Source organism: Dasypus novemcinctus, chromosome 21 (assembly GCF_030445035.2).
Source record: "Dasypus novemcinctus isolate mDasNov1 chromosome 21, mDasNov1.1.hap2, whole genome shotgun sequence".
Lineage (NCBI taxonomy): Eukaryota > Metazoa > Chordata > Mammalia > Cingulata > Dasypodidae > Dasypus > Dasypus novemcinctus.
Window position 1 is genome coordinate 20,503,793 of NC_080693.1, and position 16,815 is coordinate 20,520,607.

At 39.5% G+C, this 16,815-nt stretch overlaps 1 pseudogene; it reads right to left on the reverse strand.

Moving 5' to 3' along the window:
* Positions 1-1,295: 1,295 nt before the first annotated feature.
* Positions 1,296-2,000, reverse strand: LOC101442234 (transmembrane protein 126A pseudogene; annotated as a pseudogene).
* Between the last annotated feature and the right edge of the window lie 14,815 nt (positions 2,001-16,815).

Genomic DNA, 16,815 nt, shown 5'->3' on the forward strand with positions numbered 1-16,815 from the left:
TACTGCTCCCCATGCAATTTCTGATTCCACAGGTCTGGGGTGGTGCCTGAGAACCTGCATTTCTAAGTTTCCAGGTGATATGGTTCTCAATGGTCCAGGAGCCACACTTATAGAAACTGCTGCCTTAGACTGTTTCCTGGAGGCAGCTCTCTTCCATACACACCTTTATTGCAAGGACTTCCACTCAGGCACTACTTGATATGTTTTCCTCAGATTTTCTTCAGTCCCATTATACTTGTTAATCACTCTTCATTTCACAATTTTCTTGGCTATTTTCTTATTTTCTTCCCATAAAGTAATTTTAGTTTCCCCTTCAATCCCTTTTCTATTGTGTTTGTGATTGCATTGAACGTATAGATAGATTATTGAGGGGATACTGATGCCTTCTCAGTATTAGGAGGTCCTGCCATCTCCGGAGCATGGTATGCTTCTCCATGAATTTAAATCTTATTCCAGGGAAGCCAACGTGGCCCAGTGGTTAGGGCGTCCGTCCAGCACATGGGGGATCCACGGTTCAAACCCTGGGCGTCCTTGACCCGTGTGCAGCTGGCCCATGCGCAGTGCTGATGCGCGCAAGGAGTGCTGTGCCACGCAGGGGTGTCCCCGCATAGGGGAGCCCCACGTGCAAGGAGTGCACCCCGTAAGGAGAGCCGCTCTGTACGAAAGAAAGTGCAGCCTGCCTAAGAATGGCACCACCCACATGGAGAGCTGACACAACAAGATGATGCAACAAAAAGAAACACAGATTCCTGTGCCGCTGACAACAAGAGAAGTGGACAAAGAACACGCAGCAGACACAGAGAACAGACAACTGCAGGGGCGGGGGGGGGGGGGAGAAGGGAGAGAAATTAATAAAATAAATAAATCTTTTTTAAAAAAAATCTCATTCTAAAGGTCCTCAGTGAACTTGTCATTTTTTGTCATCTGTACTTTCATTTTGAAGCTTATTCCCAGGCAGTTTATATTTGGGATTGTTTTAATGATTAGGATCTTTTCCCACTATATTTTAAAAATATATTTCTGGTGGTAAATAGGGAAAGCTATTGCCTTTTCTCTATATTTATTTTATTTATATGTTTTGGAACTCAATATTTTACTTGTGGCTTAATATATAATACTTTTAAAAATGTTCCCATGTTCCCTGGAGAAAAGCATATTGTCTGTTTATGGGATATATAGTTCAAAATATACCCTTTAATACCCCTTAATTTTATTAAGAACTTCCTAAATTTTTAAAATTATCTTGTGGTGGGCATGGTCTTATGAATTCTCCTTGCATTTTTTTTTTTTAAACATAAATTATTTTTACCATTTTATTGTGTACAGATTTGCTTAAAATCAGTGACTTTCTAGGCCAGGTTCAGGTAACTGAAGAGCTTTTATGAGCAGTTTATATTGTCTAGACCCAAGGTATGCTGCAAACACAGTCTGGAGCAAAATGGGAAATAACATCTTTCTAAAGACAGGCTTAGAGATTCTAATCCAGTAAGTTAAGATGTTTCCTCTCTCTGGTAGCACAGCTGAGATGTATCTGGCTGCAAGGCCACCATTCACAGGAATAGCCAAGAAAACAGGGTATAGACCGCCAAAAACAAGACCAACCAGTCCACCCCGTGTTACAGTACAGGTCTCACAATTCAGATCACCTGTAGTCAAAGGTAAACTTACAAAACCTTTGTAAGATGCATGTGCTGTCAAAAATGGGATCACTGCCATTGGTAAGCCAGCAGCTATTCGAGCCTGTGTCACGTTTAAGACACGTCGAAAAAGACTGTTTGCTATTAGTCCACAGAGAGCAGCATTAAGTCCAATATATGTTGATCCATGCTCAAATAGGTTCCTTTCTACTTCTGGAAGTTGGTTAATTTTTCTGGTTACAATATTTAAAGTTGTTAAGTTTTCCTTGATAGTATTATCTGGTTCTTGATTTTCCATCTTGAACCTTAGGCTCCGCTCCCCTCCACCGCTGCCGCCCAGGCCTTGGGCCCCGGCCTCACGGCGGCCTCCGGTGCCCGCACGCGGGCGCAGCCATCTTCTCTCCTTGCATTTTTAAGAGAGCTGTCATTGCATATATTTTAGGCACTGATTTTATTATATAAAGGAAAATTGATACTCTCTTGTTATGAAGACATTTTGTTTTTACAATATGAAATGGTGTTCTTAGTCTCGTTTGATACTCTCAATCTTACATTCTACATAGTCTGCTATTAATAATAAAACCCAGGGTTGCTTTTTGCTTGCAGTTGCTTGCTATACATTTTTATATGGATTAGTTTTAGGTATGTTGTTAGTCAACAGAAATTATCTTGTCAATTTGAGTACCTCTTTAATAAGTGAGTTTATCTCATTTACAGTTACTCTTATAAGTAACATGTTTGGACTTCAATCTTCTTTTCCCTTTCTCTGTCTTTGGTTCTTGAGGTTTCCCTTTATTCTGTTTTTTCCTATAGAGAGCAGCTTTTTTTTTTTTTTAACTTTGCTTTTCTCTGATAGGGTACCTTTAAGTTTTTCAAATGTCTTCTTTAACTGATAGTTTGAAAATTATTATAAAAGGGACTTGTATCTTTGCAGTCACCAAAATTTAAACAAAATGTCTGACACATTTTACATTTTCTTTTTCCCTATTCAAAGTTTGGTCTTTGTTGATGTAATATGGTTTTATAGATCCAAATTATTGATATTACTTTGCATTAAGACATTTTATCTTCTTTGTTCAGAACAATTGTCATATGCATCCAGTGTTATGATAGATTTACAATTATTTGGACTGCTCTTAATTTTAACTATTTTGGTGCACATTGTCAATGCTTTTCATTTTCCCAGCCTCAAAGTTTTATTTTTGATTTATTTGTCATTTCATTGGAATACTTCTTCAAGGGAGTTTTCAACCACAAAGCAGACATGGCTAATATTTTCTAAGTCCTTTCTTTTGAGGGTGTATTTCTGTTGCCTTCACATATAAAAAACAGTTTGAGAGAGTATAAAATTCTTGGATCACAACTTTTCCTCTCAAAGTCACTTAGGTGTTCTCCGTTGTCTACTGGAATTTAGGACTGTGATGAAGAAGTTTGATATCAGCCTAATTTTTCTTAGTTTTCCTCAGCTGCTATGACAAATACCACACAGTGGGTTGGTTTAAGCAATGGAAATTTATTGGCTCATGGTTATGAGGCTAGGAGGAGTCCAAAGTTAAGGTGTCAGCAAGGCTATGCTTTCTCTCCACATCGGTAACCTTCTGGTGCTGGCTGCCAGTGATCCTTGGCCTGCAGCCCTGCCTCACAGCACATGGCAATGTCCTCTCCATTCTCATCTGCTTCCCACTGACTTCCAGCTTCCATCTCCTTCCTGTGAGTTTCTCTATGTCTGAATTTTTGTTGTTGTTGTTGTTTATAAAGGACTCCAGATTAAGGCCCTCCCTCACTCAGTTGGGCCACACCTTCCCTAAAATAACCCCTTCAAGGGGGCCTATTTACAACGGGCTCACACTCACAGAAATGTGGATTAAGATTAAGAACATGCCTAAATTGGGGTACATCATTCAATCTACCACAATACTTATTACCTATTTATTTATGGTTTACTTTTTTTCTTATTTATTTATTTAGATGTTCTGTAAATTTTCTTCATCTCTGTAGTTGAAGAGTTCTAGGCTGTAGATAGATGTGACTTTGAGTGAAATACCTTGAACTTTATCCTGTAGGACAAAACTATTTATTCAACTCAAGAAATGTCCTTCTATTCTAACTTCAATTTTAGCTTCTATATCATTTGACATATCTTTTTTTAATGTGGCATCTATAATGGCAAACAAAAGAAGGCAATGCCTTTGTTTTCACGGAGATTATTATTAGTCTAGGGAGCAAAGCAGACATTAAAGAAATAGACTTCCACCAAAGTACTGCTAGTGTTAAACAACCTAACATATCCTGAACACTTCTGATGGGCCAGACCCTAGGTTAAGCGTTTTGTATTTATTATCTCTTTTAATTCTCGGGACAACACAGTGAAGAAGTCTCTGTTATTAACCAGATTTAAAGATAAGGAGGCTGAGACTCCAAAAGATCAATAAGTTGCCCGAGGTAGGATCTGAACTCAGGCAAGCAAAGAGTGGGAGGTGAGGGCACTTATAGACAGAAACAGCTGTAGCCTCTGGGTAGGGGTTAGAGCTTGGTGAATTTGAGGAAAGAAAGCAAAATCTCCGTGACTGAAGACTAGGGAGTGGAGTGTGAGTGGTAAAGGATACGACTGAAGAAGTAGAGAGGAGCCAGGAATTTCCGGGCAATTTTCAAGTTTTGCTTCCACAATATAGATTTTAATTCAAGCCTTGTTAATTTTAATTCTCCTCCTATGTCTTCAGTTTTGCACAGACCTTCGATATCCCAGTTTCCATATCTTGAAAGCAATTCCATTTTCTTCTTTTTCTTGAATTTCATTGCTCAAACCGGATTCCCTTTTCATCTCAGCCTGTTCTCTCTTTTTGATGCTGCAGTGAGATCATAGCAACTTTCCCTGAGTTGAGAAAGCTGACCAGTGGTCTGAATTTTTCACAGGGATTCTGCATTAGATAATCGTCAGACTGTTTCTTTGAGTCATCTGAATGCCATCTTTGTATGTTGTGCTGGAGTGTTTTTTAAAATACGCCCCATTTTTAAGCTTTTGGAGGAGGCATTGCCCTCTTCACATCCTTAACCAACATGAAAGCTCTGTGGACTCAGTTCTCATGTGGAGATTGGGTGAGTGGGTTGACCTTGGTCTCCTCACCTCTCCATTGCGTGATGGTAAATCCACTTCCAAGCTCTAGAGCTTTAGGGCATTTTGATGTACAGAGCTCCAGCCTAGTTCATAGTTTCTGGGAGATTTTCACCCATATTCATCTGTTTTTCTGTGGGAACATCTTTTTCCATTGCTCATTGCTTGCTTTTCAGATGTTTGAACCGATACAGTTCTTGCAAAACAAAAATGCCCAGAATGTACAACCCTGGATTCTTCCTCGTTTCATCTCCACTTTTCTTTCGGAGATGGCATCTCCCGTAATACACTGAATCACTGCCAGGCCCCTCCCCGGACAGCCCAGCCAGTTTGCTGGGCTTTGTTTTAACCTTTACAGGGATGTAGAATAATGGGAGTGAGGTTAGGAAGAATAATTTATTTCTTGGCTTCCTGAATGCTCTTAAAGGTTTTAGAGGGTTGCTTGCTCCCTCTGTATAAAACGTCTGTGACTAAAGAAGGGGGAGTCAAGGGTAGTGGGAAAGGATAGGGCTGAAGAAGTAGGTAGGAGCCAGATCAGGCCCGGTACAGGCCATGGGTCTCTGAGACAGGCATTTTCTTACTTTTCATAAGGATGACACTGCTTTACAAGGTTGGTTTTGCCATTAGCTGAAGCCTGGGTAGAATTTTCTCAGTCCAGTTCCATCTACTTTATAAAAAGGTCAGTTAGTATTAAATGCTGGCATCTTTGTTCTTGCCCATTTTATTTTTCAGTTTCTGTGAATTATCTTCATCTGGATATTCAGAGGTCCTACTGGCCTGAGGCCATTTTTCTATTCGTGTCATATTTTAGTAAAAACTTGATAACAGCACAAAGAAAGCTTCTTGGGGATTCATACCTGACTTCTAATTCTTTGTATTATTAAAAACAAACAGACAAACAAAACCTTCACGGTGCCAGGTATAAGCAAAGCACCATTTCCATCAGTGCAACTTGAATACATGGCACCTCCTCCCTGTTGTCCGGTCAAAGGTGGTCTCCAGAGTATTTTGCCATCCTAAATTTGTCAAGAGAAACATCACTTCTTAATTTTTGCAAATCTGATTTATCCTCCAGTTTTCATTGCTAGGGTTCAGATTCAAATATTCAATCTGGAGTTCCCTATTTCTTCTCAGCCACAATGAGGACTCATGATTGATTGGTATTATTATTATTATTTTTTTAAGATTTATTTATTTATTTAATTTCCCCCCTCCCCTGGTTGTCTGTTCTTGGTGTCTATTTGCTGTGTCTTGTTTCTTTGTCTGCTTCTGTTGTCGTCAGCGGCACGGGAAGTGTGGGCGGCGCCATTCCTGGGCAGGCTGCTCTTTCTTTTCACGCTGGGCGGCTCTCCTCACAGGCGCACTCCTTGCACGTGGGGCTCCCGCACGCGGGGGACACCCTTGCGTGGCACGGCACTCCTTGCGCGTATCAGCACTGCGCATGGCCAGCTCCACACGGGTCAAGGAGGCCTGGGGTTTGAACCGCAGACCTCCCATATGGTAGACGGACGCCCTAACCACTGGGCCAAAGTCCGTTTCCCTGATTGGTATTATTCAATCTCTTATTTCACATGGAACATTTTATAGTTTTGCTTTTCCTAATACCGGCAGTTTTCTGCCTTAAGTTTCTTTTGGTCAACCCCAGTCTGTCTCTGTGGCTTAGGTGCTTTTCTGATCCTGAATTTTGCAACTCCTGATTCCTCCAAGTCTCTTCAGTTGAAATCTAAAGGAAATAGGCAAATGAGTCAGAAATCTCTTGTCAAACACGGTGCCAGAAAATGAACAGTACTGCGCTCAGTGGGAAAGCATTTACCCTTTGTTCACTTCTTGCGACTTGAAAGTAAATCCTTCTCCTTCTCCCTTTTGAATTTAATTCCCCAATTCCTATTCCAAAATATAAAAAGACCAGGAAGAACGTAGAAATTTTAGACACCTAGCCTCAGCAACATATCTTACTTTTCACCTTTAATGTACCCTTGACGTCTTTGCGTCTTGTCTTTCTAATTTAGCTATGACTCCACTAGTAAAAATTATATGACTCATGTCCCATTCCACATTTAGCAAAATTTCTAAAGCTTTGTTAGTGTGCAGGGCAATGAATATGAAATGAGGTCTACGTTCCTTATTTGGATTACGTTTAAAGCTCTTCAAATAACACCATCTGAAAATGTCATGGCATGACAAAGCCACCCATCCTTATGAGAAGGAAACTACTCACACAGGGTGCAGGACCCAGGGAAAATACACTATTTATCTTGCTATCTCGTGATCCGCTTCTACTTACTGTCACACATACCCTGCCCCCAGGATTTTTGTATGAGTTAAAATTGGGTTAAAAATTAAAATTAAGGGAGATGTTCAGATGGAAAATAAGTCAGAGGAGGTTAGAAAACAGCGGCACATATGAGATAGTGTGGGTGCAGGGTTGGAAAACTATGCCCTGTGGGCAAAGGTGGACTGTTTTCATAAATAAAGTTTTATTGGAGCACAACCAAGCCCATTCATTGACATATTGTCTATGGCCCCTTTTGCACTGCAATGGTAGAGTTGAGTAGTTGTCACAGAGACTGCATAATCCACAAAGCCTAAAATATTTACTATCTGGCCCTTTACAGAAAAAGTTTGATGACCTCTGGTGAGGTGACGGTTGGTTTCTACCCAGAATTCATTTCTCTCTCTCCCTTTCTTAACATGACCTTTATTAGTTTATGTTTCCACCCCTTCCCCACACAGATCAGGTGTTCTGAGGGATACTTACCTATCCCCCATCACTGGGAGTAAGAATAAATGGTCTAGGATTGGTCCAAAGAAGTTGCCACAATAGTTGGAACAGAAACTCCCCGGGTCTAAGTCAATTAGCACAAAGAAGTCCCCACCACAGGGATGGTTTCAAAAACATGTGTGAGATCCAATTAGAATCAGATGATGGGAAGAGTGCTCCAGGTTTCTAAGAAATAAGTTTCTCTGCTTTTTAGAGAGCCACTGGTATAGACACGCTCCTCTTTTGGATGGTGTTGTGGGTGGTACAGCAGCTATTTTATCTCCAAGAGGATTCTTAATAAGGATTCCAAGAACTTGCATGTTCTATCTTCAGTCCACATCTCCAGAATAATCTTGTGCAATTTTCCCTTTCCCTCTCTATTTTACAGACACACTGGAGTTTTTGTTTTGTTTTATTTTAGTTCCTATATGGAGCCAAACTCTTTCATGTCTCCAAACATTAAGACATGTTCTCTGTGTCTGGAATACTCTTCTTTCCAATTTTCACCCTCATTATTCTTGTTCATTTTTCAAGTCTCAGCCCCATGGTTGGGTCCTCAGAGATGACTTACAGGTACATGCAGGACAACACCTATCACTGTGATGAAAGGCAAAATTTCCAAAACAAAATATTATATTTTTCTTTTTTTAATATTCCAATTTATTTTTTACTTTATTTTAGTTTTTCTATATTATTATGTAGTCTATTTCTAATTTTTAAACCTGTCAATACTATTTCATTTTCCTAATAATTGAATTTGGCAATATATTAGGCTTCATTTTTGAAGAAATTTTGGATCACAGAGGGATTCAACCATGGCAGGTGAGGAGTACTGGTATGGGGTGTCATTAATGGGGGATACATTGGTAGGAGAGTTCTCCAGGGATGCATATAGGGTATATAGCTATGTTTGGATGTTTGTTGGTTATCGTCATAGTGGATAGAGTTATACATGACAACTGAGGAAGCGCTGAGTTTCCGTCCTGGGGAGCTCTGTCACATTCCCCAACAGAACAGTGACAATCCCCCAAGGGCAAGGACAAAGACCAGTGAAGAAAGATGGTCTAATGCTGGGCCCTTGATACTGATGACTAGGCTTATGAGCCTCTGTGCTTGAAATTTCAACTAAGCCTGGAGCTGCAGGGTGCCTAAGAGTTACCTCCTGAGAGCCTCCATGTTGCTCAAATGTGGCCACTCTCTAAGCCAAACTCAGCATGTAAATGCATTACTTTCCTACAAGTGTGGGACAGGACTCCCAGGGATGAGCCTCCCTAGCACCAAGGGATTACTACTAATCACCAGCTGATGATGCAACTAGAAAAAGACCTTGAATAAAAGGGGGAAATGGTAAAGCAAATGAGTTTTTATGGCTAAGAGACTTCAAAATGAGTCAGGAGGTCACTGGAGAGGTTGTGCTTACACATGTCTCAGCAGGATCCCAGAGACAGCCAAAGGATATACAACCCCAGGTACTGGTGCTCCTGAGGGCTACAGAGACACACAGGTTCTTTGGTCATGATGGATGGCTCTGGAGTTCATTGCCTTGCAGTGGGCCCTACTTTGGAATTTGTGCTCCTGATTGTGATGGAGTTGGACGCAGATATGACCTTTCTACACATGCCCCTTCTGTCACTTTTACTGGTGCTGGGGTTTGTGTATGCTCAGAAGACTTGAATCTCTGGACTGTCCATGTACTAGCTTGGCCTTGAGCCTCAGCAGAGTTGCAACACCTACCTTCCTGTTTGTTGGACATACCCAGGTCAACTGATGGGGAGATAAGAATGGTCAACCACCACACCAGGGAACCAAGAGTGCCTAAAACTCCAAGCAGGAGAATTGCATCCATCAGCCATGTGGGATCAAGCACCCTCTTGATTTAGAGGTAAAGTGGACATCGCCATCCCAGGATCCACAGGATGGAGGAATATAATATAGATTGGAGTGGACTTGCTGGTATTCTACTATAGAACTGTTATGACTCTAGTCATGAAAAAAATTGTATCATCAATGTGGAGACTGTGGCCACGGGAGTTGCTGAGGGCAGGGAGAGGGAAGAAGAAGTGTGATATGGGGCATTTTCAGGACTTGGAGTTGTCCTGAATGATATTGCAGGGAGAGATGCAGGACATTGTTTATCCTGCCATAACCCATTGGATGGACTCGGGGAAAGTATGAACTACAATGTTGACTATGGTCCATGTGGTGTGGCAGTGCTCCAGGGTGTATTCAGCAAATGAAATGAATGTGCCTCATTGATGAAAGGGGATGTTTGGGAGGAGTGGGGGAGGGGATGTGGGGAGTGGGTACATGGGAACCTCATGTTTTTTAATGTAATGTTTTGTGTGATCTACATATCTTTTAAAAAATAGACAATTTTAAAAAAAAGACGACTTACTTGACTCCCAAGACTAGTTTAACTCCTCATTCAATGCTCCCATCCACCTCATACTTCCTTCTTCATAGTACTCCTCTTACGTGCAGCTACTTGTTCAAAGTCTATATTTACGCGTACAGTGGAAGCCTCATGAAGGCTGATACCAGGCATTTTTGTTCATTGATAGGTCCCAAGTTCTTCACAGTGCCTAGCACAAAGCTGGTCCTTAATATATGTGATTAATGACTGAATTAATCATTTTGATCGTTTTTTTAAAATAGAAGTTATGGGAACTACCCATGTTTAGATATTCTTAGTGGCTTATGTCTAGTGAGTTGAAGAGAGTATTGGGTAAACTTTTATCAATTTGTATTCTTTGACTCTCCTTTTTCTAGAAAACAGGCAGAACATCAGCCTTATAGTCTAACAACCATTTATATCATACAATATGTCAGGTTCTCAACCAAGCCTGTAGTATGCACTCTCTCCAACTTCTAAACTTCTGCAAAGTACATTTTTTATTTTACTCTACCAGTGAGAAGATGGAGACCAATAGAGGACAAGTAACTTAACTTGCAAGTTAGGTATGAATCTATAGCTGCAGATGATATCACCACAACCACAGACCATTCATGTTGATTTTCAAACATAGAGATCAACTTCTCCCCCATCTACTTGAGTGAAGAGTTTGTGCCCACTTGGATCCCCATGATTCCAGGCCTGGTGTGTGTGTATGTGCACGCATGTGCATGTATGAAGCCTATATCACATCTCCAAAATAGCTCTTAAATTTTTAGATCATTTCTCCACTTCAACTGTCACATCCAGGCCCAACCTTCCCAACATGTCTCCAGAAAAACTACAAAAGCCCTCTAATTGGTCTAACTGGTCTCCCCACTACCACCTGTCTCCTCTCCAATCAGATCACCACATAACGGCCAGAGATATCACTATAAACTGTAAATTTCATATTGTCAACACTGTGTCTAAAGTAGTTCAATGATTTCCCATCATTCTTAGAATTTAAAAAATCCCAAGATCTCTTTTAATGAAATCATCAAATATCTGGACAAGAATTCTGGAATGCACTTCAACACGTAAACCTTAACAAATGGTTAAATGCTTACAGAAAACAGAATATCACTCATTTTTGGTCAACATAATTTCAAAATGTTTGACTTGAAAAGTTAGAGAACAAATTTCACTGATCAGAAGTACAGTGGCTATCTCGGTTTTAGCCTAAGCTGTATCACTCTCCTATAGCTCATATATTTTAGGACATCCTCTTGTGGGTCAGTCAGATGTCAATTGGTCTGAGGAAAGGGAGGCCTCCAAGTGAGAGTTCATTTTAAGGAAAAGAAACATCAAAGGTAATAGGTGCATTTAAGTAATTTTAAAAAAATTAAATAATTTCAGAAACAGGGCAATTCTAAGTTTAGCCGAATCTCTTTTACTTGTGGAGGCCAGGAATGCCATGCCTGAGTCCTTTGTTGAATAGGGGAATATAAAGGAAAAGAGAAAAAGCCATTACAAAGACTCTTTTTAAGAGAATGGGGACAAAGATAGTATTAGAACAAGTCCCTTCCAACAGAGTATAATGCAAAGGAAGATCAACCTTCCCCTACTTCATTACATGTTCTGGGCAGTGTTGGCACCTTGAAGAGGGAGAAAATGGTGCTTGGTAGAATATGCTAGTGCCTGGCTAAGTGGCAGGAACTGTAATAGAGCCCAGTAGAAATCATGAATTCCAGCAGATGGGGTCCCATGGAACCCAAATGGGAGGGTCTTTGTTTGCCAGAGCTGCTATGACAAATACCACACAATGGGTTGGCTTAAATAAGACTTGATTGGCTGATGGATTTAGAGACTCAAAGCCCCAAAAAAGGACATCTGGAAGGCTATGCTTTCTCCCAGATTCTATAATGTACTGGTGACTTGCTAACTGCAATCCTCGAGGTTCCCTGACTTGTGCATCTCTCTCTCCATCACATGGCAATGCCTTTGGTCTCCTCTGACTTCTGGCTTCTTCTGGTTGCTGGTTTCTACTGACTGATTACATACAAATCTCTTCCCTTTACAAGACCCACCCTGACTCATTTGGCCCCACCTTAACTAACACTAATATCTTCAAAAGGTCCTATTTACAAGAGCCTTCATACCCATAGGAATACAGAATAAGATTAAAAACATGTCTTTTATAGGGTACTTGATCCAGTCTGCAACAGAAGATAAAAAAAGTAGACATGGGGAAGCATATTTGGCTCAACTGATAGAGTGTCCGCCTACCACATGAGAGGTCCAGGGTTCAAATCCTGGGCCTCCTGGCCCATGTGGTGAGCTGGCCAACGCACAGTGCTAATGCATGCAAGGAGTGCTGTGCCACACAGGGGTGTCCCTCGCATAGGAAGCCCCATGCACAAGTAGTGCACCCCATGAGGAGAGCTACTCCATGCAGAAAAAGTGCAGCCTGCCCAGGAGTGGCCCCATGCACGTGGAGAGCTAATGCAGCAAGATGACACAACAAAAAGAGACACAGATTCCTGGTGCTGCTGACAAGAATACAAGCGAATGCAGAAGAACACACACAGCGAATGGACACAGGGGGATGCGGGGAAGGGGAAAGAAGTAAAAAAAAAAGTAGACATGGAACCTAGGAAAATTACTCTCTCCCCTTTAAAAATTAAATAATTTCTTAATATGTAGGTATTCTTAGTGTTCAATGTCTTAGTACAACAATTCCAATAATTTAATTGAATTATTTAAGAAAATAGTTCATAGCAAGGAACTGGAGGAGAGGAGGGATAAAGTTTAAAAGATAGACCTGAGGGATTTTGTATATCCTAAGGGAAGTGAAGAGAATCTGAATTTCCAGAGAGAATAGAGTAGGAAAAGGGCCCACAAAAGGAAGCTGAGTGTTGGATTGTGCCTGCTTTGTAATTTTAATTAAGATAACTGTGGCCACCAAGGTAGAACAGCCATTTATTAATTAATTTTTTTTAGGTGGCTTTGCGAGAAAGGAGTTTTACAGTAATACCCAATATAATTCAGTTGCCTAAATAGTCTATGACCCATCAGTAATGTTGAAATCTGTTCAGCATTCCTGGAGAATTTTCATTCATATAATAAAAATATAAGCTGCGACCTGGGTGATGTGACAACTCAGTAAGCCCCACTGAATCAGAGAATCTAGACTTCTTTTGGCAAAGGACAAACTCTAAAAAAATTAGGGATTTGGTGATATACAACCTCAACCGAGTGACAGATTTATGTGGCTTACAGCAAGTCGTGGTTTTGAAATGTAACATGAAATGCCAGACAGTGAGTGTTTGGAGACCACCAGCATTGGAGAAGTCTGTCTGCAAGGGCTGCCAGAATATTTATGCGAAGTCCTTTTTTGCACATTGAGCAGTTTCATTTTCCAAGTGGATACCAGAACCCTTGATTTCTAAACTAGAATACGACGCTGAGCTCTGGGGCATCTGCTTTCCCAATGCGCTCAGTCCTCACTGGCGCTGCTGTGTTGGATTCTGGCAGAAGGAGCACCACAGGCTGTTTGCTTGCAGTTGTTGTTTGACTTTGTTTTATTTGCAAATCATAAGCACGTTTGGACCACTGAGCACATCTCGCCAAAGCGCTTGCCAGCGCCGAAAAGATGTGCAAATCAGTCAGGCCTGGTCTCTGCCTTTGCGCATGGACCGTCACACCATGGGGCTCTGTTTCGGTCTCTTTGTAGCATGTAAACAGCTGCTCTCTCCCTCCCTGTGCATAGGGTGTCTGTTAGGCCGACATCCTCAACTTCAGGACTCGAAGTAGAGGGACTCCTGGCCCAAAGTGGTTCTTCTCCCTTTTACCTCCTTAATTGCTCCTGCCCATTTGAAGGCAATGCTTTCTTTTCTTTTTTTCTTTTTTTCCCTGCTCATTTCCAACTTTACCACTAAAAATTTGTACTTGCCTTTCTTGGGAGGCTTGAGTATTGTTCTCTTAATAGATATGCCCCGTGGATGGCATGATGGAGACACAACATTGTGACTGTAATTAACACCACTGAAGAATAGATTTGAATGTGGTTAAAAGGGAGACATTTTAGGATGTATATATGCTACTATAATAAAAATTTTTAAAAATCCATAAGACTGTACAACACAAATAGGGAAGCTTAACGTAAATTATGGAACTATAATTAATAGTACAATTATAATGATAGTCTTTCATGAATTGTAACAAATGTACCATGCTAATGCAGTGCTCATAATAGCAGAGGGTTTTGGGAACTCTGTATTTTCTGCATGATTTTTCTGTTACCTACAAATTCTGCAGAATTTTCTTTGCCCAGAAATAAAAATCTAATCTCTTGGCCTCACAGAGTCTACATAGACTGAAGTATAGCACTGAGTGGGATTTATCTGTTATATCAGACAGCATTTGAAATAAAACTATCTATCCTCAACATCACTTTGTAATTTTGCTTCTTGGGCTCTCTTTAAAAAATAGAACATGTACCAAATATACATTTAATAGACATTTCTTAAAAAGATATGCCTGGAGTTTTATTTGTTTTAATTACATCATCCAAAATAGAAAATCTTATAAGGTGATTTTTTCCTACTTGCTTTTTTTTTCTCTTAAAATCAACATTATTGAAGCATAATTTACATACAGTGAAATGAATCCATTTATAGTATATAATTTGATGAGTTCTGACAAATCTATATACCCATGAAACCACTACCACAATCAAGATACAGATATGTCTATCATCTGCAGAAAGTTCCTTGGTTTCCTTTCCAGGCAACCACTCATCTCTTTTTTATTATATAGCGTCAATTTCTCTTTTCTAGACTTTTCTATAGATGGAATCATATAATTTTTTTTCATTTCATCCGGTTTCTTCCACTGACTTTGAGATTTATTCATGTTTTTCATGTGCCAGTTGTTACTTTTTATTGCTAAGTAGTATTTGTTGTATGGATATAACACAGTCTGCTTATCTTTTTTGTCTATTGAAGGATATTTGTATTGCTTGCAATTTTTGGCTATTACAGATAAAGCTGCTTAGACCATTGGTATATAAGCATTTTTTGAATTTGAATTTTTTAAACAAATCAATTTATTGATACATATTAATAAAGCATACAATTTATCCAAAGTGTACAGTCAATGGTATTTGGTATAATCACGTAGTTGTGTGTTCATCACTTCAATCATTATTACAGCATTTTCATTATTTCAATAATGATAATCAACAAAAACCAGTCAAACAAGAAAATTCCTCACCTCTCAATCTCTGTTTCCCCTGCAGTACATAGCTGCTATTTCTGGTTATTCTTGCACAATTATTTATTTGTTTATTAAGCAGTTTTATTGAGATATATTCATGTACTGTGTGATCTATCCAAAGTGTATAACTAATGGCTTTTAGTATAATCACAATGTTATACATTCATCACCTCAAAACTTTTAGAACAATTTCATTACTCCAAAAAGAAAGACTCCACACCCCTTAGCATTCCTTCCTCAGCCCTACGTAACCACTAATCTAATTTATTCTTTACAAATTGATTTATATTTACATTTTATGTAAATGGAATCTAATAATATGTAGTACTCTATGTCTGGTCTCCTTCACTTAGTATAATGCTTTTTTTTGGTCTGACACTAACATTTTGTAGTGTTAACCTACATTTGTTCAGCTTCAAAGAAAAACCGTCTTACATATGAATTTACCCATATTCATATTTCACATAATATATTTAGTTCCTAATATGATAATCAAGCAGTATCTATCCTTTTGTGTCTGGCTTGCTCCACTCAACATAATGTTCATCCATGTTGTCATAAGTTTCATGACTTCATTTCTTCTTACTGCTGTGTAATATTCCATCATGTGTGTACTCCACAATGTATCCATTTATCAGCTGATGGACACCTGGATTGCTTCTAACTTTTGGTTATCATGAACAATGCTGCTATGAACATCAGTGTGCAGATGTCTATTCATGTCACTGCCCTCACTACTTCCAGGTACATACCTAGCAATGGTATTACTGGGTCCCATGGCAAGTCTATATTCAACTTCCTTAGGCACTGCCAAACAGTCTTCCACGGTGGCTATACCAAATTAAATTCCCACAAACAATGAATAAACATTCTTATCTTTCTACATCTACTCCAACATTTACAGTTTTCTGACTTTTTAATAATGACCACTAGGTGTGAAATGATATCTCATTGTAGTTTTGATTTGCATTTCCCTAATCACTAGTAATATTGAACATTTTTTCATATGTTGCTTCATCGTTTATATTATTTCTTTGGACAGTTGTCTTTTCCATCTTTTGCCCATTTTTACTCAGATAGTTTGTCTTGTTATTGTTGAGTTGTATGATCTCCTTCTTTACCATGGATATTAAACCCTTACCAGATATGAGATTGCAAAATATTTTCTCCTATTGCGTGGGCTGACTTTTCACTTTTTGACAAGTCCTTTGAGTTGCAAAAGTGTTGAATTTTAAGGAGGTCCCATTTATCTAGTCTTCCTTTTGTTGCTCATGCTTTGGGTGTAAGGTTTAAGAAACTACTGCCTACCACAAGATCTTAAAGATGTTTTCCTACATTTTCTTCTAGGAGTTTTATGGCTACTGTTTTTATAGTTAGGTCTTTGATCAATTTTGAGTTAATTTTTGTATAAGGTTTGAGATAGGGGCCTTCTTTCTTTCTTTTTGATATGGCTATCCAGTTATCCCAGCACCATTTGTAGAATAGACTGTTCTGGCCCAGCTGGGTGGGCTTAACAACTTTGTCAAAAATCATTTGACTGTAGATGTGAGGATCTATTTCTGAGTTCTTGATTTGGTTCCATTGGTCAATCTGTCTGAAGCCAAGCTGAAGGAAATAAATAGTGAAGATCAGAGCAGAAATAAATGAAATCGAG